Source organism: Lissotriton vulgaris, chromosome 6 (genome assembly GCF_964263255.1).
Source record: "Lissotriton vulgaris chromosome 6, aLisVul1.2, whole genome shotgun sequence".
Lineage (NCBI taxonomy): Eukaryota > Metazoa > Chordata > Amphibia > Caudata > Salamandridae > Lissotriton > Lissotriton vulgaris.
Genome location: NC_141694.1, coordinates 817,721,873 through 817,747,365, shown reverse-complemented (window position 1 = coordinate 817,747,365; position 25,493 = coordinate 817,721,873). Strand labels below are relative to the sequence as shown.

Sequence of the window (25,493 nt, the reverse complement as noted above, 5' to 3'; positions counted from 1 at the left end):
CCTTTATTGAAGAAAAGGAAAGACCAGAGCGAGCCAAATGTAAAAGGTAAGGAAGAATTTTTTCTGCAGGAGCTTCAATCGGGTGTAAAGTGTTTTAGATACACCAGGAGCAGAATCGCTTCCATCGCGCCCTTTTAAAGATGTCCAGGCAATCCTGAGGAATTTGGAGGTGCTGAAACTGTAAGAAGTCAGGAGCCATGTGTGTAATTTCAGAGATTGAGGGTCTGGGTGAAGTATCTGACCCTCGTTACATGATAGCAGTGTTGGAGCCGGGAGAAGTTTGATTGGAGGCTCCTGTGATAGCAACATGAGCTCCTGAAACCAATACTGGCAGGGCCACCTGGGAGCAATTATGATGAGACTGCAACTCCCCAGCTTCATTTTGCGCAACACTCTTAGAATCAATGGGATCGGAGGAAAAGCGCAAGCATAAATCCCTGACCATCGCATGGACAGGGCATTCCTCTTGATCCCTGTTGAGGGTATCTGTGGAGTAATACTGGCATTTCTTGTTCTTTTGAGTTGCAAATAAGCCCAACGTTGGCTTGCCCCATGCCTGGAACACTCTGATCAATTGAGTGTTGTCCAGCTCCCACTCGTGGCAATCTGACAAGGATCTGCTGAGCTTGTCCGCTAGGGTATTGTGGAAGCCTCTGACATGTTCTGCTTTGAGAGTTATGTTGTGAAGTGTTAGCCATTCCCATAACTCCTGAGCTTCCTTTGATAGCGTAGCTTATCTTGTTCCTCCCTGCTTGTTTACATAAAACATGCTGGTGGTATTGTCCGTTCGGACCAGGACTGAAGACCCTGCGATTCTGAGAAGGAACGCTTGTAGGGATAAAAAATATGTCTCTCAATTCCAGGCTGTTGATGTGACATTGTTTGTATTTCTGAGACCATTTGCTCTGCACTTGTAAGTCTTGGAGATGACCTCCCCAGCTCTCCATGGACACATCTGTCGTCAGAACGAAGTCCGGAGGAGTTTGAAAGAATGTGAGTCCTTGCTTCAGATTGCGCAGTTGCGCCCACGATTGAAGAGCATCTACCATGCGTGGGGTTACTTTGATGTCGTCATTGAAGGAACCTGTCGCTTGCTCCCACTGAAGATGTAGTTTCTCTTGCAGAGGCCGCATTTTCAGACGTGCTAGTGGGATCAGATTTATGGCCGAAGAACACATTCCCAGAAGTGAAGCGAACAGAAAGTGACTTTCTTTTTGACACTTGTATGGCTAATTTCTGCAGACAGAGTTGCCTTTCTTGAGACAAGAATGCTCTGCATTGCTTTGTATCCAGACGAGCGCCCAGGAAAGGCAGGATTCTTCTTGGAAGCAATTGGGATTTGTTTTTGTTCACAGTGAGACCCAGGGATGCAAAGAGATTGCGACACGGTATGATGTCGTTCTGTACTCTGTACTTTAAGGGACCTTTGATAAGCCAATCGTCCAAGTATGGGAAGACCTGGATTCCTGAAGAGCGTAATGCTGCCGCTACCGGAGCCAGGCACTTCATAAAAATCCTTGGAGCCGATTTGAGGCCAAATGGGAGTACTCTGAACTGATAGTGGGCGCCAGCCACAGTGAAACGGAGATACTTTGGGATGTGAAAGTATGCGTCTTCCGTGTCCAAAGAAGCCATAACATCTCCCTCGTTCAGGCAGCTTAGAATCTCTGAAAGAGTGACCATGCGAAAACCATGCTTCTTGAGATATCTGTTGCGATTGCGCAGGTCCAAGATCGGTCTCCATTACCCTGATTTCTTCTTTATGAGGAAAAAACAGGAATAGAAGCCTGTCCGCCTCTGATGAACTGGAACCTTTTCTATAGCGTTATTGAGGAACTTTGAATGAACCTCCTTGAACAGTAAGTGAAGACGAGAGGGAGGGGGTCCCCTGGGCGGAGTAGTTGGTGGTTTGGTGACAAACTCTAGAGTGTGTCCATGTTGAACGAGGTTGAGCACCCATTGATCGGATGTAATCTGTTGCCACCGGTGTAGAAAACAAGATATTTTCACACCCACACGGAGGGAAGGAAATAAGGGTGGCGCCCGGCTGATCTCACTGTTTTCTGCGAGTATCTCGCCCTTGATTGTTGGAGCGTTTTCGGCCTCCCTGGTGAGAGAAACTAGCTGTACCAGACTGGAGGTAGGAAGACTGATAATTCTGCCAGTATTGAGGCTGATATTTTCTGTTTTGTTGGTAATCGCTTCCTCTAGAGGAATATCCACGTCCTCTAGCACCTCAAAGATCCCCGCTTGTACTGCAGGGAACCCAGGGATCTTGCGGGATCAGTGTCTGTTTTGATTGCCTGGAGGGCTTCGTCTAAGTGTTTCCCAAACAGAGACTCGCCATCATAGGCCATATCCAGAATTTTTAGTTGGACCTCAGGCCAAAAGGTGGTAGCCTTTAGCCAGCCCTGACGCCTGAGAACTGCAGCTCCTGCCAGTTGTCTAAAATGTGTATTTGCAATATCCAAAGCGCAGTCGATGGTTTCTGCAGCTGCACGCTCCCCTTCCATCAAGGTCTTCCGAGCCTCCTGTTGTTGATCTTCTGGGATTAGATCAATCAGACCAGCCATGTCTGACCACATTTGGCGATCATAACGTCCTATGATCGCCAAAGAATTTGCTGCCCTGATTGAGGCGGCAGTCATGGTGGAATTATTTTTACAGAGAAGGTCCAAATTACGTCCCTCTTTATCTGGTGGCGTAGTGATGGGAGTGGCTGGGTTTTTTGATCTTTGTTGAGCAGCCTGCGAAATGACTGAATCTGGCCGCGGGTCCCAGTAAGGCATGAAGGGCTACAGAAAGGAGCACGATATTTTTTATCAATCCGTGAAAGCACGGCAGGTACAGAAGCAAGATTTCTCATTACTTTGATGTCCTCCTTTCATATGTAGTCTATAATAGGAATGGCCCTGGACACCTTCTAGTTTCTTCTTAAAAATCGTGACGAAAGCACTCCGACTGTTCCCGGCAGTTGAAATCTACTCGCAGCTCGCTGCATAAGATTATGAAACCCACCTATGTCTTCAGGTGGTGAGTCTGAAGGTTGTGGAGTTGGTAGAGACGGCATGGGGATAACATAATCCTCCCACGGATCCAAAGGAGGATTATCTGGTAATTCGCCTTCCTCTACTTCTTCGTCCGAAGAAGTATCTGGAGTCTGGACAGGCAAAGTAGGTTGCTGAGGCTCCGTGACCGGAGACCTAGGTGCTGGAATCTCAGGTTGAGGAATAGGGTCCGGAACTGCTGCAGGCTGGAGTGGAGAAACGACCTGCTGTGGTGGAAAGCGTGGTCTATAGTCTGCCAACATGGCCTGTAAGTCCTGGATGAGGCTCAGTGGCAGATGGCTGGACTCTGAAGCTCGAGACTGCCTGTGGTATGCTGTACGATGAGGAACTACAATGTCTTCTTGATAGTAATGCTCAGCGTACTCATCATCCTCCTCATCATCTTGACATTTAATGTTCAATTCCGAAGGATGGTGAGCTATCCCAAACGCTCCCTTGTTGTCATCATCATAGTCATCCTCCTCTTTATGAGAATAAGTCTTGAGGAGGTGAGAGGGCGTAAGCGGCGAGATATAAGAACATCCTTGCCTCTGGTAAGATGTTAGTTGGAAAGTCTTTGAAGAAATAGGCGTAGAAAATGCCTGTATTGTGACTGGAGGCTTTGTAGAAGCAGTGCCTATTGATATCGGTGGCACCGTAGACAATGGAGACATTGGTGATTGAATTGTTGCAGGCGTCGTCACTGGCTTCGTCGACGGGACCATCGTCAACTGATTCGATGTCGACGGGATCATAATCGACGGGCTCGTCGTCTATGGACTTGGCTTCTTCGCCGACGAGACGGTCGTCGACGGCACCGTAGATGTCTTCGGCGACGTCAATGATGGAGGCTTCAACGACGGTACCTTCGTTGACGAGTGCTTTGACTTAGACAACGATACTGTCGTCGACGGATCGTCGACAATGGTTCTTTTTGCCACAATGGAAATCCTAGTTGACAGGATAGGAGAGGTGATAGCTGTGGTAGAAATTGTTGCCATCGACGAAGGGGCAAAAGACGTAACAGAGATGGTAGTCATAGGAAAAGCTGAGGAGACAGAGCAGCTTTTACTCACAGTTTTATGCTTTTTAGATTCCTTGAGAGCTGAGGCTTCAGAGAAAGAAGATGGAGATCTCTGCGAAGAGCCAGAAGTGGAGTGGGAGGTTTTGACATGCTTTCTACCCTCACCTGAAGAATCATCTTGTGATCTTGCTCTTTTACTGGAGGTCGAAGTTCTGTCATCATCAGCAGAAGAAGATTTGAGCTATAATAGTACTCTGGCCTCCCTATCCCATAAGGTCTTGGAAGGGAAGGTGCGGCAGATCTTACCATTTTTTGTCTCATGCTTTCTGTAGGAAGGTGGATATCTGACTATATGGTTACCCCAACATTTTGCCTAGTGTTTAGCTGGTTTTCGACTTAGTTGGCCTGGGATCCTGCTAATCAGGGCCCCAGGCTATCTGCTCTCACTGTAAAATGGACTCCATGTACTTTAGGTACATCTCCAATTGGATATTGTGTCACCTTGTTAGCCCCAGTATAGCGTACCATAGGTACCCAGGGCATAGGGGCATCCAAGGCCTACCAGGGGCTGCAGCATGTATTATGCCACCCCTGGCTGGCTATCCAAACTGACACCACTGGCTGATCACCCAGCTGGGGCAAGGTTGAGTAATCACCCCTTGCTTAGATATAGTATTCCTATATCTACCCTTACATATAGACACATATATACCTATAAGCCACTCCTATGGCAGGCCTTGATAATCCTGAAGGCAGAGTGCTTGGTTTTATGTGAGATGGTGCTCTAGCATGAGCTGAGCCTGTCTGCAGCTTTCAGAACCATGTCCTTATAGCTGTTCTATGATATAGCCATACCATATACTCTTAAGGGCATTATAATCTTTGTGGTTATTGCTAACTTTGGTTTGGCTTTATCAAAACATGTTGTGTAAGGTGTCATATGCTTTGGAATACTACCCCCCCCCCTGCCAGTCCTGGCGGCGGGGGTAACATTCCACCCTTCTAGAGGGAGAAGACATGTAGTTGTAGCTTTACCCGGTTAAAGTTAAACAGAGCCTCAGATCACAAAATGGATGCTGCTGCCACAGACATGAGTCTGACCTCCTGCTGCTGGACGAAACTCCGGCAGGGGAGGCCTGGACAATAGGTTTTCTGCCTTGGGAGGTGCTAGCACCTCCCCAGACAGGCTATAGTGTATTGGGGCTGGGTGGGTTGAAAGAAATGACACTGCCTGCGGCACACAAGGTGCTCCATGCATAGCCCAGTTCAAACCAGTTGCTGGGGCACTCCAGCCTCAGCTCTGGCGCGAAACTGGACAAAGGGAAAGGGGTGTAACCACCCCCTTCCCAGGTTCCACCCATAGGAGGGACCTAGTAGGTAATCCAGCCCCTTAGATTAGTATAAAACTTGGAGCTGTGTCTAGAGACATTAGATTATCCTGAACTAAAACTCTGAAACTAAACTCTGGACCTTCGACATTCTACTGCAACTAGAAGACTGAAGAATCTCTCTTGTGGCCAAGGAGTGACCACCCTGTGCTAACAGGCACCATCAGTGACTTGCCGGTTTGCTTTGTTGATGCTCCCGGCGGAACCCAAAGACTTAGCGACGCAGCCTCTGGACTTCCAGACTTCTCTGACTCTGACCCACATCCACAGCAAAGCTGAGACCCGTGGCGGACACGAGAGACGTGGGACCGGACTACCTGCAGTACCTGCTTTTTTGCTAACTGTGCAGCTTCTGAGGCGTCCTCGAAGTTGTGCATTGGGACTTGAGAAGCCCCAACCCCGAGCCGTAAGTGCAATGAAGCTCAGCCCTCCACACTCCACGAGTGCCGCGTGGGGCCTGTGCCTGCCTTTCTCCTCGATGCGTCTTCGCGGTTGCTAGCCCATTAGGTAGTGGCCCTTCTGAAGACATCCTTTTGAATCAAGACCGCTTGCCCGGTTGCTCTGGGCTTGCTCCTGCTTTCCTGTACAGGGGAAGCTCCCCAGACCTTGCTGGTCTGAACAGAAGCCGATCTTCCCTTCCTGCGTGGGTTGCCTTTGCCAAGGCTTGTTGACTCCAATCCGGAAGCCGACACCGCCAACAGCGAGATCCTTCGTGGGACAGTCCGTATCCAGCTCCTGGTCGTCGTTGAGGCCTCCTGGTCCACGTGGCTGCAAAGACAAGCTTCACTTCTTCACCTGTTTGCATCTCAACATCGCCTGGTTCCTTCCTGGTCACTGGCTAGTGACCCAGACTCTGTCCCCTCTGCTTTCAGGTTCTTCACTGCTCCGATCCACCCTTGGATCCATACGGACAACTTCCTCCTGGTCGCCTGCAGCATCTTTGTGCAGCTCTCCATAGGATTCGACGACAAAACCCGACACGAAAGAACACCAATGCACTCGGCTTCCCTGGGTGTGGTAACTCGAGTACTCCGGTGCTCCCGTGGGTAATAACTATCCAAGTGTCCTAGTTTACCTGGGTTTTCCCGTAGTCCATCCGGAAGTCCCCGAAATCAACTACTTTGTAAACTTCACGTTCCCTTTGAAAGTCTATGAGAACCCGCGTGTGTGTTTAGACACTGCACAAGCATCCTGTGGGACTCCTACTTCCTAACCTTTGGTTGTTCAGTGTAGCCCCAGCGATTTCCTAGACCCTAGGCCTACTCACCTTTCCTGGAGTGGTTCTTATACCACTTACTTAGTATATGGTTCGTGAGGCCCCTAGGGCAGAATTGTATTTGTGCAACTTATAGTATGCTTATTGAGTCACTTGTGCTGTATCTCGAACTCTGAACTCATAAAGAGTGCACAGGGGTTGTGTTAGTAATAAATACATATATATTTGATATATACCGTGTGTGGTGTCCTTTCATTTGGTATTCAAGGGGTTATTATTGGTAAAACAATTTGCTTCACATGCTCTCTGAAGTGTTAGCCTAAGACTGCTTTGTCCATGCTACCACTAGGATAGCTGGTCTATAAGGTTGACTTTACAACCATCACCATAAGGGTCGTTTGGACTGATACAGGGTGCCCACTAGGATAGTGGACATCACATATCAGGCCAACTTCTCACACTTTGGATAGAGGCAATAAATACAGTCCTTATGTTGATCATCAACATGAACTCTTTTCTTGTCGCATGTTCTGCAAGGTCTAAACAAGGCCTTCTTGACAGACATCCTGAAGTAGAGAAAAAACTGAGTAGAGACTCAGGGAGACTCCCTTCCACACGATGTGCGGTTGAAAATCTGAGAAGAACTGGCTCTGCAGAGAGGGTTCTAGAGGGTGCTGTAAGCTGATTGGCTAGGACAAAATTCTTTGTCCTTTTGGCATAAGGAGGTAGATAGGCTACTTGCGTTTAGGCCTCAGGCCTTTCTCTTAGGCCAACTACTATGGTTTACATTTGACACTGCTTGGTTATATACCGTAGGACTCCCGCCTGGGCAACGGGGAATGATTCAGCCATGTGAATCTATGAAAGATACCCCAATACTGGATAAGTTTTCCACCTCTTGAAAAGTACTGAGGCCGACGTCCTTTCGAAAGTAACTCACCAGTTGTGTACTATGTGCCGATTGTGGATATTGTGACAAGAGAGGTCATAGTTGGCCTCACACAGTGCCGACCGACAAACAATACTCTTGACAAAAACTGACATGGAGACAAACCTGTCAACACCATAACGAGCCCTTGTCTTCCAGCAACCAAATTTCAGGGACAGTCAGCTCAATGACAGACATAACTCATGACATTCTGGCCTCGTATAGATACAAGACCGTGAACAGAAAATTAAGAAATTTCATTCACATGTTAGTCTCATGATAGAGATTTCAATAAGTCATATGCCAGTAGTAGACTGATGTCACGGACTCTTTCACAGCCTCTCAGAGGTGCCAACCTGTTGTAACATTTTCCAAGACAAAAGTGCACCACTGCATGAATAATGTTCAGGCAGAGGACAGTCTATATTTAAAGGCAGAGCCCTCAAGTACACCATTCATTCCTGAAGAAGAAGGAGAACATAACAGGAAAGGCCCCACTTGTCACAGTCTATACATGAATGATTTATAGACCTGTGTAGGTTTTAGGCAAAAAGAACAAATGATGGACAGAATGCAGAACAATGTCATACATTAACCCCAGTACAGCGATCTGGGCCTATATCCATTGTATTTTTGCTCCCCATGCCATTCCAGTTTGAACCCAGCCATATGCAAATAAGTTATGACCTTGTACCCAATGGGAACAGTCCAGCCCAAACGGCCAGGTCAGGTCCTCCCTGGACTGGAAACAAGCATCCTAGGACTCATTACAGGGTTTCTCCCCTCTTCAGCCAGGATAGCTTGATGCCAGTGGCATGGAGTGCACTGGACCCACGTCTGGGCATACCAGTCCCACTCGGGGTGACAAATGCAAAAAGACTAATTGATAGATAGAATGCATAACAATGTCATACATTCACACCAGTACAGAGATCTGGGCCCAAATCAATCGTTTTTTTCTCCCCATACCATTCCAGTTTGAACCCAGCCATATGCAAATCGGTCTTGGCCCTGTGCCCAATGGGAACAGTCCAGCCCGAATTGCCAGGCCAGGTCTTCCCTGGACTGGAAACAAGCATCCTAGGCCCGGTTTTGGGGTTTCACCCCTCATCAGCCAGGTTAGCTTGACCCCAGTGGCATGGAGAGCACGGCCCGGACAAAATATACATGACAGCAGTCTCATTGTGAGAAATATGCATAATTCCCAAACTTACACCATTATGTCACTTTGCATATTTAAGCAACATTTATGGTAAAAAAATATGCAGCACATGCCCCGGAACAATAGAACGAGAGGAGATGTTTGCTCTCCTTTTGTTTAAATGCGCTCTCATGCCAAAAAATTCACGCAAAGACAACTTTTACACAAAACAATAATGCAAATTGACAGATTTGCATTTCGCGAAATTACGCATAATTTCACTTCATGTTGCTGATATTTTATGTAATTATCCAAAGGAAAACTATGCAAGTTTTGCAAATCCCTAGTAGATATCCAGAATTTAATGAATTGTGACGCGTCTCCTCTCGTTGGTAGTGCATACTTCTTAAGGGTTGTGTTTTCCTTCTGCTATTATTTGGGTAGGTGCAGTTTCACTAGGGCACAGTGGCGCAAAGGACTCACTGCATCATGTTCGTAGGTGCCTTTTACTTTCCAAACGAGGCTTCCAGAGGGGCCTATATTCTTTGCTTGCATTACGTTGCGTGGCCTCCACGTTACGCCAATATAATTAATGGAGATTACCGTAGATCTCAGGGGTGTTCGTTAAGTACTCTAATCAAACATAGTGAGGAACAGATGCAGCTTCAAGCAAAGTCAGTGAAATGAGCGGCCAGTGAAGGACCAACAGTTTGAGGTAAAGTAAGCCGTCAAAGAAGGCAGCAATGAAGCAGAGGAATGGGAGACAAGAGAGTAGATTCAGTAAAATATTCACAATATAGAAAAAAAAATGTTTAAAGTGATGCTGCATTATATATAACTCAAAGCCGAAATTAAACAAAATCGTACTTATGAATCCTGCGGTTACTGTAGGCGATGCATGGAAATGGGACACTAGGGTTGCTCAAAGGAGGTGTGTTTTATGTCATTATTAGTAGTTATTGTTTCCAAAACAAATTGTAAGAGCAGGCCTGTACGTCCTTCTCAAGGTCAGTGGTATTCCCATTATTGTCATCTCTAGCAGCCTGTTGAATTTGTTTAATTTGCTTCCACAAAAGCTGCGGTCCACAGGACATTAACAACAGTTTTGATATATGGCCTAAGAGCTCATGCATTTCAGTGCGATTCGCTATTTTTGATAACTAACAGCCTGATTCATCAAGCTAAATTGCGCTCGCAAAGGGCCAGATTCTGAGAATCTGGCCCTTTGCGAGTGCAATTATTGCATTTGGGATTCATCATCCCAAATGCAAAAATCGCTATTTGCGAAATCGCATATTTGCGAGGAATTGGATTTAAGGAATCTCTAATAGAGATTCCTTAAATGCAATTCATCAACCAATTTGAAATTGTGAATTCGCAATATTTGGTCGCTATTTACCACGAAGTCTGACTTTGTGGTAAATTGCGAAAAAATAGAAAAAAAGCACTTTAGTGCATTTTTCTCTTTTGCATGTTACACACACACATGTCCTTTGGACATGTGTGTGCACAACACCTGTGTAAATTTGCATTTCGGGGGTGCTACAGGGTGTCCTTTGGACACCCCTGGCACCCTTGAAATCGCTATCTTATTTGGGATTAGCTAATCGCTAATCGCAAATAAGGAATAACTCCCCATTCATTCCTATGGGCCCGCAAATAAGGAATGTGTAGGAATCACAATTTATTTTGCGATTCCTACATGAATCCCGTTTTGCGAGTCTGTAATAGCGATTCCTTATGAATCGCTATTAAAGACTCGCAAAACGGGTCTTTGATGAATCTACCTGTAAATTGTACACCACATATTCCGCTACTCGTGCTTCCACTCGCACTTCCTGTATGGTTTCTGCAAGGTCATTTTGAGTTGGGCAAGGGATTCTTGACAAAGTATAACAAATGTGGCATGCTATGCAAGGCCTCCAGGACCTGATTTCTACTAACAAGGATGTTTGTTAGACACTCAGCACCTTGATTTCTTCGAGCATTCCACAACCATCAGCTTGTAAACAACAAAGTGTCACCAAAACCATAAAGGATGACTACACCTCCCAAACTCACTCCTCTCACATACCTTTATGGGCTCACTGCAGAGACGCGCGTTCCTGCGCTGGAGGCTTGCACGGCATCTACTTTGAAAAAACACCATATTTGACAGGGACACTGGTGAACTTCTTTTGTTTTCCCCAAGAAAAACTGTGATTGATAGTGAGACCAAGCAAGGCTGTTGAAATAGAAATGTATATCCACCAAACACCCTATGATGGTAACCTGGCATCTAAGGGTGCAAATCATTCTTGCGTTCCTCTGATAAAAAGTTATTGCCTATGGTGTAGTTGTCTCAATGTGCGTTTGCTTTCCAGACCTTCTACCCTAATGCCGCTCAACATTTTTTGGGGCGTTGTTGGCGTTTTGTTTGAATTCTTTTTAAGTTTTCAATTTCTTAAAATGTAAACAAGTTGAATTTTGCTGCACAGAAATATCTGGGAATCAGGGCTACTCTTTGGTTCTCCTTACTATACAAGTTCTCCAGCATGCCATTTGCTTAAGGAAAGCTATGAGGTAACCTTTTTTTCTTTACATTGATCTTTTAGTCGAACTGCTGCATATGACTTGTTTGTTAGAATGTTTTTACGGTGCAGTCTTTGGGCTTGAAATTGTATTTACTTGAAATCTGACATTTTTATCAATTTGTAATTTTATGATTATGTAATTGATGAACTTGTTTTTAATGTACTTCTATGGATTTCTGTTTTAAACCAAAGTTGATACTGACTGATTGAAGTTCACCTTCTTAGTTTGCTACCTTGCAGTGAACGTTGTACAACGACATTTGTTTGAAAATTGGTGGCCTCTAACTGTTTTTTCAGTTTTGCCTCATCCAATTATTATGCCAGTCAGTCGCCTATGTTTCTTATTTTGTCCTTGTCCATCTTAACCAATTAGAGATGGAAGCAGCCTGAGAGTAGAGTGTTGGTCATACGGATTGCTTTGGAGAAGATGAAAAAAGCTACTTGCTTGATTGTGCTTGAGTTAGACTAAATGCTTTCAAGAGCCACACTGGTGTAGGAGGAACTGATTTACGGAGGGGAAGCCAAAGGAGGCGGTGCTAGATAGAAGGGCCTTTCACATGGTTTCAGCAGCCATTCACTTGTTCATGTTTTCTTTTTTTGTTTAAACAGATTGTCACTGGAGTTTCTACGAAGTAGAGAGCTTAGTAGACATCGGCGGTACTGCCAGATGGAGCACCATCATAGGACAATCAACAAATTTAAAGACAGCTTTAGGTCAGGAGAATGTCCAAATATGTAAACTAAACGAACTTGGGTTTTCGTATGATATGTAATTGGTTATTTTTAGTTACCAGAAAAGGGTAGTATTCAATGAAGACTCCTATGAAAAATGTAGATCTGTTACTCATGAGGACACATACGGAAACACTCAGCTCTTAGCTTACTTCTACTCTGGTCGTGGCTCAGTGGTTAGAGGCGGCAGACCCGGAAGCTGAGATCGGCCGTGGACCAGGGTTCGATTCCCCGCCTCGGCGGGTCTCGGGCTCAAAATTCCACGGAGTCGACAATTCTCGCTCCGGTGCCTACTCGACTCACGGGGTCACACTCTGCGACTCTGGGCAATAGCTTGCTTAATCTCCACTACGGCCCCTCGCAGCGGGATGCCTGGCTTTCACCTTGTGGATACCCGGCCGGGGTATCTCACAGGGGAATACCAGGACGGGCTCCCTAAGCAAGCTCCTGGAGACCCCTGGGTTAAAGTGTTGCGCTATATAAATCGAAACACACACACACCTCTGCAAATAGCAGCATTAAAAGTGCTTCTTTACTACTCAGAAAAAGTTTTAAACTCTTAGTTTATATTGCCAAGAAGCTTGGTGGCTTAATTCAGGTCACACACAAATGCCCAACAAGATGCCCTTGTTGTCATAAGCCACAAGACATTTTTTTGTACAGTGTGCTAACGTGATTTCTGGGATTTAATTTGCTTTGGAAAACTCAGTAGTCTTCACTTTGGAGAGTTGAGGCAAAAAAGTATGTAGGTTACGATTAATAAGAAAGTACGGAGGTTACCAGTTTGCAATGTTTGGCAATTTATCAGTTTCTTTGGAATTGTGTTGATCCGTGAAACATTTTCAAGAGAAACAATGAAGGTGATGAGATAAAATAATTATTGCCCAATCTGCAAAGAGTTTTACTGTCAGAATTGTATTTTGCAAGCGCAAAAGGTTTCATTTACTGTTATGATTCTTAAGCCTTTTCCAATTTTCAGACTGCCAATTCCACTTACCGTTGCAGAAAGTCTACCAATATTTCAGGTTTTCGGCAGTCATAATTTTAGGATTAGGATTGAGATGATGGGTATTCTTAAGATATGGACAGATAGGCCAATGCGGACCACAAAGTCACATCTTTGTCTGCATTCACAAATATTCCCAATGACACCCAAATTGTGGACATGAGTGCTGCAAACACTAACGGATACATGTAAAGTGTGCGTGAATAAGCCCCAAATAATTCTGTATGTTCAAGGTGTATTAAGGCAGTGCTTTTATCCGCAAGGAAAATAATATTCTGAGGCCCCGATTACGATTCTCCTATGGAATTCTACTCACTCATAAGTGGACCGTTGTTCCTTGACCCAGAATTACAGAACAGAAACAACAGACCAAATGTTACTGTCTGGGTAATATGGCCGGTAAAATGCACCCTGCCTTACACTGGGGTCTCCGCTCTCCACCTCCACCAACCTCCCTCTTCCACCTGCCCTACAACAGCCACCTACTGACATTTACCACCTGCCACGAGCAGGTGATCCATGTGAGCAATAATCCCCAGGGATACCATGTGAAATTCTGCCTGGTAAAACCGGGTCCACATTCCTACTCCCCATTTCATGGGTATAAACATGTGATTGAATGGTCCTTGTCAGGTGTTACCATATAATATTGTTTTTTTTAGAAGTGCAGATTTACCACTATCGTAAAACTCATAATTGGGATGTAAGTAGAGAAAATAAGGGCAAAGTTAAATGTGCCCAGCGACTGTCCCACAGGTGTAAGTATACTCTATTAGAAACACGTCTGGAAATTTATGACTTGTGTAGATTTCAGAAGAGTGTTTCCTGGTTGAGATTCTATGAATTTCGATAAATAAAAAAATAAAAAAATCAGATCCTAGGCAAAACCTGACAATAGATAAATGATAGGGCCTTTTAGATAACAAAAAGTCAAATTTTCAGCGTAGAGCACACTTTCACAAAGCTCTGGGTGGACTCAGTAATGACACTTGAGTGAGGCACAACAGTAGGAAAGGGCTAATAGGACCCTTGAAGGTAAAAGAAAAGTATACACATCAGCATTTCTATGGTTTTATCTCCATGCCTGGTGAGGGTTCCATTAACAAAATTTGTGAACCACCTGTTCTGCGGGAAGGGACAGGAGGGAGAGAAAGAGTAGATGAAGGAAGTGAGGAAGGATATTGTGTTATCACTCGTTTACCGTTGGATTTTGTCAATGCTGGCTATTTTTGGGGAGGACAATGTATGCACTGCAAACAAGCAAATAGGGAGTGAACATGTCCAGAAATTGATGACAAGCCATGCAATATACAGGTGCAGTCCATATATTCGGACCATCCGACAAAACCCATCTCACTGATGAAGAAGAAGGCGCACAGGTACATAGCCATTCCATGCCACAATGTACTTGCTTATAAACTTTAACAAAATAAAGGACCGTTCACCCCCATCCAAATCAATTACCCTATTGAAGATGTTAAGTGCACTCATTATTCCTATATAGTACGCGGTTAGCAAAAACACAAGATAATCAGTTCAGGAGGATCAGACTTGCGGAATAGACAGTTTTAGTACAAAAAGAGAAAAAATAAACATTTAAGCGGACATCTGTTAGACAAGCGATTCTAAAAAATGCGGCCTGTTAATGATGTAAAACGGTGAACATTTAACCTGTAAGACTTGGATTACATTTTTTAAATTGGAGGCAAAGGTTAAACAGATTGCTGTAAAATGTGCACACTTATGCGAAAAAAAGCTCGATCAATTTTTTTTAATCCAGGCATATGTCACAAAATTAATGACACGCAGCCACCTAAACGTGCCTACCACATGCTTGCAACACGTTTTTAAATTAAGCAACATTCAGTGAGGTGGCCTCTCTACTACGGATGTTTAAAAAAAATATGAAGTCACTCAACAGTGTTATGCATTTGATTATTTTTATTTGTGAGGGACACGATAACAAACCACCACCAAATCAGTAAAGACTCAATTTTCAGGCATTTACAATGTTATAGTGTACAACTTTGACAGTCAGCCTTTGGCTTTGTCAGTGCTTGCTTTGTTTTGTCATGGCTTTATGCACAGCTTTATTGTTGGGACAGCTCTCAGGCCCTCATCAATCTAAAAACATCTCAATTTATTAGTTTGTTTGAAACAGGATAGATACCTAAGCAACAACTTAAAAGCATAGCAACACTGCATACCAACCTGTAATACAATGAAATGCATGCATATTACAAAAAAAGGGGTTCAAAGCAGTATTAGAAATATGTTTAGCTGGCTTCAGACATGAATACTCCGGAGGCATAGAAAATTGAAGAGTACAAATCAGAAGCCAATTATCGGTAAATGTGTTGCGGTGCTGCCGATTGGTGGTAGGGGTGGGAATAGTCGCAGGAGAAGCTTAAACAAGAGACTAATGTGAGAAAAAACATTGCACATTATGTCTCATTGCCAATAGGAGGATCAGCCCTGTTAGTGGGTTATGGGGGTTCTGATACTCTTGCTTCAGGGAACACTGGAGACAATACAGGGGGAAGTCAATTAAGGGTTTGTCCGGTCTCAGTGAACTACTGATGCTGGACGTGGGCTAGCACCCAAAGTAAATCCCTTGATGATACAACACTACTCAGACACACCCTAAATGTGAATTTGACTCCTCTCGGTCTGGACTTTTAGTAGATGAAGCCATTCACAGGATTTGTTGGCCTTAAATAGAACCACTGATTCATTAGCTGGAAATAGGGATTCAGGTTTAGGATCCAATTGAGACTTTTAATCTATGGAATCACAAGGACTTGAGGGAGGTTCATCTGGCTACAGAATAAAGGATACTGGCCCTAGCTGATGGCCACTCCCCAAAAATTCAAAGGTGAAGAAGAAAATCTTCAGAGTCTCTTTCAGGATGGAAATATGGAAAATACAGGCATGACATTTAGAAAAGAAATCTATCAGGTGGGCTGAGGATGATACAGGCCCACCACACTCAACAGCCCTGGAATGCTCTCCGTATGTCCTTGATCCTCTTAATGATGTTGATTTCCTTGAGTCAGTTCTGGTCTACAAGATCTTCATATTTACTTGGTAGCTTATTTCCTCAAGATTTCCTCCTTGCATGCTTTAGTTAACAGGGCTTTGCTTTTTGTCCTCCTTGATCAGTGGCCTTCTCCTTTCCGCATCAGGCACTGCAGCTTCTACCTGGCTGTGCTCCAGCAGTAAGGCTTCACCCAGATATCTAGGCCTCATCCAGGCCTTGAGCGAAAACAGAAACATACTTAAATGTATCAATGGAAAATATCACTTGTCAGGGGTACATGCCTCATCCTCAAAATTGAGATGAATTGCACGTTACTAGCTCCCGAGGGTTAGTTTTAACCTGCTTTGGGGACTTTGTGGGAAGTTGGGCTCAACCAAAGCTTAAGCCCTTTACTTTTCAACCTCTTCCCCAGTCTAGGACTTTTTTCTCCAGCTCTTGCACAGAAGAAGACAAGCATGGCTTAAATATTATGCATATAGGGAGTCAGTGGTCGGAGTGGCAATACAAACAAGCATTGACATAGCCAATAGGTCTCGCTTTTGGGACCTTATAAGTATTTAGTTATGCAGCACAATATACTTGGTGCAACAACATCAACTGTTGCATAGCTAAACACTTATAAGGTCCCAAAGGCGAGATCTATTGGCTATGCCAATGCTTGTTTTCTACTTGATGGAAAGGTTTAGGTCTTTAAACAACACCAGTGAGTGGTTTGCTGCATAAAGGGCCCACACGGCTGCGATGAGGCTAGGACAAGGAAGCTGTGCCTGAGAACTGCCTATTGCTTGTTACATGGAAAGGGTTCAGAATATCTGCATTCATCTGTATTTTATTAATCCCACCAAATATCAGCATGAAGAATCCCAATAAACGTCTGCATCAACGCACATACCTCAACCACTCCCCCACCCCACTAATTTAACACCCAACTGCTATTTATTTTATCTACCCCAAGGAAATTCTAGTGAATGCATGGAATAGTTGCTTGAGTCACTAAACTAACCCCAATAACCAATAACATGACTAGCCACTAACCTTGGGTTCGGTAGCAGCCTAGGGTAAAGCGCTTCAGCACCTCGTCAAGGGTAGTAAGTGTTATATAAATGCTATTACAATTTACCAAGGTTCCCCAGAAATAGATTTCTGAGGTTTAGATATCTGTGTGCGTGAGAAGGGCTGGGAGGTGGGGGTTCAAGAGCGAGAGAGGCGGAGAAAGAGAAGGCTTTGACTGTTGAAGAGAGGGCGGGGCAGGCAGAGAACAAGACAGATGGAGAGTCCGAGGAATACGAGAAGGAGCAGGAGGAGAAGAGTGACAAGCAGTGAAGTAAGAGTGTGTAGAGAGAGCGAGGGGGGTTGGGTGAGGGAGTGGGCTGAGGGCAAGGTGTGTTTAGGAACATCAAAGGTTTCTTGAAATTAAGTGAAGTCATTGAAGATCGAGTAGGTGGGAGAGAAGTGTCAAGGCGAATTGTTAAGAGGTGGGATTGGTAAGGGCAGAGGGGGCTGGAGAGTGTGCAAGACAATAAGGAATTTATGAAGGGAGAAGGATGGGAGCATGGGATGGTAATGTAAAAAAGGAAAAATATGGCAGAATATGAAAGACGGGCGGGATAAAGAGATGGGCTATAAAGGGGAAGAAAGGTGTGACGAAAGGAGCTATCAGAAAGGGTTAGACATAAAGAGGGAGAGAGTTGGGCGACAACGTAAAGGAGTGAGTGCGAGAACAAGAGGTCTAGAGGGGAGAGAAAGAGAAGTCAAGGGAGCAGGAGAGGGTGGGAAAAGGCGCTTCATGGGAGTTTGTGAAAGAGCGGTAGAATGGGTTGACAGGGACAGAAAATAGTTCGGGAGCGCATCAAAGAAAAAGAAGAGATACCCTAATAAAGAAAGGGATGAAACAGAGAAGATAGGATGGTAGGTCTAAGGGGGAAGAGAGATGGTGACAGAGAGCAGGAGAGAAAATGAGAAAGGGGAACGACAGGCTGGAAATTAAGAAATGTGGTGGCGACGGAGAAGAGTGTCAGAAAGCGAGGGAGCGCACATGTATGAAGGAACAAAGGAATGGAACATGGAAGAGTGAGATAAACCAGGGAAGAATGAAGAGAGGATGTTTAGAAACAAGAACAGGGAATACCTTTTGTAGGCAGAACTCCTTAAAATCACACGGTCAACCCTATCAACAGACGCCATTCAGATCTTTCTTGTGGCGATTACATAGGATTACAGCACACAAGTTATAGTTTTGGCCTGCAGGTGGCGATAGGCGACCATGTCCAGAAATCAGTTTGGGGATGGTAACTTGTCTCTGTAACATCGCCCTTTTGAGTGTGCCCAAAAGTGTGATAAGGGCCCCACACAAACTTTGCAGCATTTAAAAAACATTGTGTGGCAAGAATGGCAAAATGATGGGACAAGAAAATAAAAATTACGGAGCATGTTGCCACATATACAAGGACAATATTCTTTTTTTATTTTAACACCAAAGTAATCGGCAAATAAAACAAGCATTGCTTAAAAGCAGATGCCCATTACTCTCAGCGAGTGTGCTCAGACGGAGTGACAGGCGCCAGAAGAACAAAAGCAATGACGGGCAGATGTGCGAGCGAGTAAATAAAAACAAGCATTGGCTGCATGGCCGTGAAAGTGAAGCGGCCGCTAAAGTGAAAGCGATCGTGGGCTGTAAGGGTGCCTGCGAGCGATGCACTTAATGAGCCATGACGAGACAGGAAAGCCAGATGGCGCCTGTGCTTGTAACTGTGCGCGTAACCGCACGCTCTAGGCCACACAAAATGCTGTGGTCGGCTTTTTGAAGCCCACTTACTAAAAGTCTCACCAAAGCAGCACATGCGCTGGCTCGGGTGAGACCTAAAAAGGAGATAGGGAAGGTCAGGTACTATTGCATTTCAGCTAATGTGAACTGGCAGGATAATATGCACATTTCTCCAACACATCATATACCTACTATGAACACTTGGATAAAGATGCACAGATGGTAACATGAAAGCTGTGACAGTCACACAATGGTTGAAACAAAGGGAACCATACTTTGTACAGCATACACATTTTCATTCATAAGACACCAATGGGCACACATCTACACCAATCATCAGTCCAAAAATACCCTGGCAGAAGGAAGCATTAGCTCCACTCAATTAAGGATACTAGTGCATTATAGGTGCACCTCTTACCAGTGCACGATATTCAGCTAGGAATGGGCAGAAACAAATGGAGCAATTAAGTTATCCCCAACGGTAGATTAATATATACAATGCACAAGCTAAAATATTGCACTTACTCTCAAGGTGCTCTGATCAAAAATGTATGGCTCCAAAGGGCACATTTGTATCTGATTGAGACAGCCACTTACTGAAAGATGAGATCATAATTTTCTCAGATTGTCATTTTAGAATTTGCTCTGTGGAATGTAAAAGATCACTGTGAGATATTGTTGTGATAAGGACGTTCTTAAGGAATTTCAACTTCATATGTATAAATACTATCAAAGGATTTTTTTTGATTATACGATGTGTTTCCAATGTGCATATAAGGTCTGGTGTCCGTTAGATTTGGATACATTTAAGTCATTAGGTCAGCGTTGCTTAACTTGAAATCCGCGGACCCCAAGGAGTCATGCAAAGTCTACTCAGGGGTCACAACTATTAAGGAAATGTTATTGTATGAACAAATTATTAAATGTGTGTGTATATATATATATATATTATTTTCCACAGAGAGTACCCTAAGGCACCAAGTGAGTAGTCTTCGCATTGATTTCTCACTTTTCCAGGAAAGCCTATTATAAAAGCTTGAATTGGTTCCATACATGCTTTCTTGTACAATCTGTGCTCCCTTAGCATTATTTTCCTTATGCACTGGGTTACACATTTGAATTCAAACATGAATGAAAGGATAGTATTGGAGTTCATTTTTGTTTTTTTCATGGAATTTTTATTTAGCATTCACCTGGCTAAGATATAGTATTGTGTAGGGTGCCATTGTTAAAAATATAATTTGCTTGAGTTTCAGTTCGTGGTTCTCCATTAATATTTTTAGGTCTGGGTTTTGACAGCATAGTAATTCAAGCATACTCACATTTCTTGGTTGAAAAGAACAAGCAAGTCATTGTTCACTGAAAACGCATATATAATCAGAATTAACACTCCTGCTAATTAGAGTGAAGCACCAATAATTACTAAAAGCATCTTCTTCAGCGTCAACGTTCCAGTAGTCCAGCAGTAAAGATACCAGGGTGGAAGAGACACTGTTCTTTTGGATGGGACTGTAAAGAACCATTAACAGTGAATCAAAATAGAGACAAGTAGGTGAACAGATTCACTATATGAAACAGGCAGTGTTAAACTGATCTGAAGTGCAGTGTGGTTTGCTCAGTGCAGGGGTGGACATGTTGAAGATGTCCATCCTGCAAGGTGGAATAAACAACACATACATCTGTTTGGTCACTATAGAAAACCTGCGCTTGGCTCGACTGTGTAAGGGAGGTGGAGTGCAAGAAAATATAAATGTGAACCAGTCTGCATGTTTGTTGTTTTCCCTCTGTTTTGACTGGATGTTGATGTGAGGGCAGAAGCCTGGCAGGGAAGGAACATGTAAGAAAATTAACAAGGCCCAGAGAAAGTGGGAAATAAGACACAGGAAAACGTCCACAGGCCGCTCACAGAGCTGGAATATAAAGCTAATTCAGCATCTTGAAAATGAAGGAAGATTGGAAATGAGAGAAAAAAATGCACTAATCAGTCTTAAAGAGTTAATCTTTTGAAAGGAAGATTTTAAATTCAGCTCAGAGTGAATGGATCAAACACTCTACTGAGGGACTAAACATATGAAGGCGAACACCAGAAACCTTATAGACAACTGAAATTTCTGATCCTAGTCAAGTAATTGAAGCCTTGGTAGTAATTAGTCTAATGAGACTTAAAGCTATTTATAGGACCATGTTGCATTGATATACACTGTAGTACAGATAGACTGTACATTTGTCCCATCGGTATTCACTACTGTATCCTAACACTGTAGAGGATTAGAATAATTGCCTATAAGATGGAGTCATCTTCAAGTCTATCTAGACTTAAACTAAGAAGCAGATACATTGGTTTATGTTACTCTTCCGTCCTGGTTAAGTCTCCTCCCCACTTTGAGGTTTAATGTCCGCATTTGTGACTGTCTCTCGAGTGTCTTATCAATTTCCTATAAAGCAAGGACGTGCTAGGTTAAATTTCGTTGTGATCAAGGAGTCTTTGAGGATCTCTCCTCTTGCATATTTTCCTCTATTTGGATCAAAGAAATTATAATTCAAAACTAGGTTGAAACTTACATTTTGACATTATGGTGAACTAACAATCTTGGGAGAGAAAGGCATCTTGCTAAAGATAGTAATAACACGTGGATTTATACAGCGCGTCTAATCCCTAATGAGGGCTCTCTAGGTGCTGTCCATAGGCACAGCAGATTAAATAATTTGCCCACAATCACAGGATGTTGAGCCGACGCCAAGACTCGAACCAAAGCACCAAAGTAACTAACCTATTCTTATCACCATACGGCTTTGAAGAGACTTTGGAAAACGTGTGACATATATTTCCTAAATATATTCGTTGTACGAGTGCATGAAATTATCACTAAAGTGAATGGGAAGGAATAGAAGGTAATAAACAGTTTTTTTGTAGCCACGTATGAGAATTCCAGTATTCACCCTTCCTTTGTGCAATTCACAACATGCAAGTTCACATTCTTGACGGGTGAGCAATGGCATTAGATGCCACAATTCCAAATCCAGCTCCATTTGAAACAGTCTTACCAAATACTCCCCCAAGAAACTTAACATCCACTTCGGTAACACTGTTTGAAAGAGAACAATCCAATTCCATCATGCACCCAGGATCTGGAACAACATTCTGGTACCCATCAGGACTGCCTCTACCCGTCTTTAATTTTGTAAAGAGCGATAATGCACATCGCCAGCACCCCTATAGATGATTCTTCCATGATTCAACACACCAAAAATAAAAACAATGCAAAAAGTTCCTTGCATAGTATATTGTTCCACTGCAAGTTTTTTTAAGCAAGATTTACATTTAAAATTGTCATTAACATAATCATAACAGACACAGACCATCTAGGTCTCTCTGCTTTCAAGACCGCTGTGTGAGTAATTCTCCAACTTGGACTTGTACGATTTCAATACCAGGAATCCATCTGAACCACTTTAGAGAGTACAAGATGCGGTTTCCGGCTGATCTCAGAGGGACAGTACAACATTCTAAAGATCAGAGTGTGCAGATGCCTTGCCTACAGTTACTCTATTTATTTTACCTATTGGGCAGGGCGCTCTGTGAATGCTCACTGGATGTGCATATACTTTACATTCTGACTTCATTCAGTCACTGGGCTCTACTGATCAAGCGAAGCACTATTTCTTATGTAGTGCCTGGTAAAAATTGATGAGTATGTAATAAACTGCATTTCCAATCTTTTCACACATTCACCTTCGACTAATAAGTCAACGTTTTTCATTTGTGTGTCCCCATAACAGATATTTCGAAATTAATAAGACCCTTAACAAATTAAAAATGACTTCTGTTCTGGCGGTTTAACCAGCAACATCGGGAGCCGGGTGTACCTGTGAATTTACATAGTGTCCATGCTTAGTAATATTCCATGTATGAAGCATGTCAATATGTTCATTCTTTCTCGGCAGCTTCTGTTGAATATCTTTTCCCACTCTGTCTACGGATGCTTGCATCAGGTAACACCGCAAAACTGGCTCGGATATTTTAAAATTAACATCTTTTTCAACAAATTTTAGGCAACAGAAGGCGTACTAGTGAAACATTTCAGCAACTCGGACAAATTGTTATTTGTGTTTGGAGTTATTGCTTACCATCTGGGCTCTCGGAACAATGTGCAGTTTTTACTGCTGTCGCACCAGATTTCAGACACAATTTTTAAACTCTTTATGCCGCGCACTTCGACAGTCAATATGCCATGCCAAGGACGCAGCACACACTCTGTGTTCCGGCGCAATCCAGTTTGAATACAAGATACACCGCAGAGCTTATATCAGCTGCAAATATAGCTCAAAGTTGCGACAATTCGTATTATTTGTTATTTTATTGGAGTTGCACTTTGAAAAGTGCGCGGCTGAGCCGCAGAGGGCGCCAGAGAGCTGCGCAACGTGCGAGAGAACGACCATAACATGTCAGTCAGTTCTCGCAAGGCGGGTGGTATCCGACAACACAAGCATCTATGTGCGGTGCTCTGAACAGTTAAGCGTCGGATTCAGCAGACAAGGGCCCACGTAGGGATCCGGATTACAAGGCCTAGGACGAGGTGGATCAATGTGGCAACAGGTGTGAGGAACAGTGGCAGTGAAGTAGATCATCCTAGGAGCTTTAAAATACGATATAGGAATAGTTTATCTGCTATAAGGAGGCTACGTGTTCCCGAAAACTGAGTTTTTACTAAATATTCTGCATTTTTTTTTTAATCGTTGAATTTCCAATACATCGTTTTAAGGTCTAGCATGAGAGTACTTCTGTCTGCTTAACAAATTAATATTAATTCTTTAAGCTTAACAAATTAATATCAATCCTTTAAAGTACACACAGGACCTTTGGGTTCTTCGAGAAGAGTAGAGCTCTCCCACCTCTTGCAATAGGCTATTTAATTTAATGTATTATTCCGCCTACTGTGGAGTGCTGGTTTTGCAATGCACGAGAGACTATTTTACATCTGAAAAATACACTCCGGTTTCATACATTAATTTATATCTTACACGAATTTTATACAGAAAGCATTTTTGTTTACCGCAATAGGCGTTTTTAACTGCTTTTGTCAGGACCTGCCTGCAAGCCATTAACACTACCACCTTCTCTACTGCCACTGTTACCACCACCACTACCATTATTAACACCACAAGAGTATTTGAGTAGGTTTGTATTCTTAAGGACATGAAAGCCAAACCTGTTCCCTTTGCCATTACTTGTCTTGCTTCTTACCCACCTGGAGCCACTGGAGATTATACAGTTTTCATCATCCAGATATTGACACAAACTAAAAATGAACAAACTCTTTTTTCAGGTTCTTAGTGTCTGATGACCGTAACAGAAATTATACCAGTAGATTTTGAAGAGAAAGTGAATTGCTGCTGTTTTGTGCTAAAATGCTGAGCGAGGCTATGTAGAAATCAACAATGGAGTGGGATTAACTCTGAGTTGATGACGCACAAAAGAAAGTATCCATTGCCCTTGGGCAAGCAGGAACAGGGAGAACCACCAGCATATATTCCAGCATTCCATGAAAGCAGGGAACTGACCTTCAGTCCTCAGAGGAGGTGCTTAATTTGAGCCTGTGGTTTCCAGTGCTCGGCACTGGCACTTAATTGTCAACACCAGTGCTCGTGACAGTCTGCCACAAGGTGGCGTGGTCTGGCCAATTTAGAGATGACCACAATAACAGTTAATTATTAATTTAATATGCATTAAAATGACTATTACCTGCCACCCAAGCCATTTTTATAACTTTGGGGGCCTGAAATAGTCAGAATCGTCACACTTGTAAGAGTGTGATGGTTAGGAATTATTTTGTTACTATCATGGGCAGAGTTGGCAGGGGCAATTGGTGGTGCAAGCTGCAGAGGCCACCTGAGGAGAGCCCTGGCACGTATGTTTTTTTTTAAACAAAATAAGCACTGCTCAGAGGACAGCAGGCACTGCCTCACACCATGCTTTATTGGGATTAGCCTAAGTAAAGAGAAAGGAAACAACTGAAAGAAAACTAGGAGCTTTAAAGTACACAATCTATTCACAACTCAGACATCCATGTAACTGTGAATCAATGTAAATACTTAAGGACTATGGCTCCTTGTTATAGACAATCCCAGGCTGTCCAATGTGGTCCAGGAGAGCCAGTCCTATGCAAAATTCAGAATGACCATGCAAGCAAGTTCTGATCACACTGACTGTAAGCAAATGTGTCATATGTGGATATCTTCAATTTCTGACATGGATCTGGCCCTCAGGACCAACACTGCATGCCCGGTCATGATCCTTGGATGCCTAGACTGGTGGGAAGGGGAGTGCACCTGCTTGTGTAGCTGGTTCACTTTTCTTTCGTAGTTTTAATAATGACTGGGATGGTGTCAATAGTGAAGATAAAAAAAACAACTGGTAACCATAATTAAAAGTATTACATTTCATGCTTTTCTCACAATCTCAAAGCTGCCTTTAGATTCACAACCTGTTGGGAACATTGCCACCTTGCTGTCGGAACCAGGAAATATTTTCCTGCAAAAACAAAACAAATCTGCTGGAAGGGCATATACCACCCACATAAGCCCACTACCAGCGCTCTCCTCGTGTACACATACTGCCACAAAAAAAGCTTAT

At 43.5% G+C, this 25,493-nt stretch overlaps 1 protein-coding gene across 1 annotated transcript in view; it reads right to left on the bottom strand.

Annotated features, from left to right (window-relative positions):
* AKT3 (AKT serine/threonine kinase 3) overlaps positions 1-25,493 on the bottom strand; it is a 1,006,792-nt gene that overhangs the window by 625,653 nt on the left and 355,646 nt on the right. The gene's annotated exons all lie outside the window — the stretch shown is intronic.